The sequence below is a fragment of the Neomonachus schauinslandi genome, chromosome 1, assembly GCF_002201575.2.
Source record: "Neomonachus schauinslandi chromosome 1, ASM220157v2, whole genome shotgun sequence".
NCBI lineage: Eukaryota > Metazoa > Chordata > Mammalia > Carnivora > Phocidae > Neomonachus > Neomonachus schauinslandi.
Window position 1 is genome coordinate 140230955 of NC_058403.1, and position 1346 is coordinate 140232300.

Genomic DNA, 1346 nt, shown 5'->3' on the forward strand with positions numbered 1-1346 from the left:
TAACTTGCAAAAGGACATTTTACCAGTTATTAGTGTTATTTTCTTGGCCAATGCCTGAGAGTATACCAAAAAAGCTTTAACAAACCTTATTAGGAATTCTCCTGAGGACTCACCTACTCCAAGCCCATTAGCCTCAGCCATGAGCTTAGGGCAAATTTTGTTAAAGCCACACACACTCAGGACCCACCCAGCTGCCAGGTACACAGCAGCCACCATGTGCCCCACCAAGCCACCAAACCACACCCAGACACCCACTTCCAGCTATTGTCACACTCTGTGACAAGTCTCGCACCCCAGGCTGCCCCACAGCACTTCAGGGGATCTATAATAGGACTACTAGCCCAGCTCAAATTTGCTAACACCACTGGCCTGCTCCCAAGTTCCTGGTGGGCACATCCCCTCAAGGCTGATCTGGCTGGGTCCCACTAACACCACAGAGAGCAAGCACAGCCCAAAACAGACAGAGAGTCAGTGCAGATGACTGAACTGATAGGAAAAGTAACTCAGATACAATAGCAGGACATAAGCAAGACACGTCGGATACTCTTCCAAAGTGCCAGTCACTGGTAGACAGAAGACACTGCACTGAAGGGCACTCTTCTGCATAAAGTCACTCCTTTTCTTCTTCTTTTAAGATTTTATTCATTTATTTGAGACAGAGAGAGAGAGAGAGAGCATGAGTGGGGGATGGAGGGGCAGAGGAAAAGGGAGAAGCAGACTCCCCACCGAGCAGGGAGCCTGATGTGGGCTCTATCCCAGGACCCTGAGATCATGACCTGAGCTGAAGGTAGACGCTTAACTGAATGAGCTGCCCAGGTACCGCATAAAGTCACTACTTTCAAAAGCAGAAGACATACCTGACTTTCTTAACACACAGAAACAGACAGAGAGAGGCAGACAAAATGAGGAGACAGAGAAATTTATCCCAAATGAAAGAACAGGACAAGGCTACAACCAGAGATCTAAGTGAAACAGATACAAGTAATTTGCCTGATAGAGAATTTAAAGTAATGGTCATAAGGATACTTACTGGACTTGAGAAAAGAGTGGAAGACATGAGTGACACCTTAACACAGAGATAAGGAATAATGTAGCAGAGATGAAGGGCTCAATAAATGAAATGAGGAACACGCTTGATGGTATGGGCAGCAGGATGGAAGAAGCACAGGAACAAATTAGTGACCTGGAAGACAGAGAAACGGAAAGTAATCAAGCTGAGCAAAAGAGAGAGAAAAGAATTATGCAAAATAAGAATAGACTTGGGGAACTCAGTGACTCTATCACATGTAATAACATTCGTATTATAGGAATCCCAGAAGAAGAAGAGAGAGAAAAGGGGGCAAAAA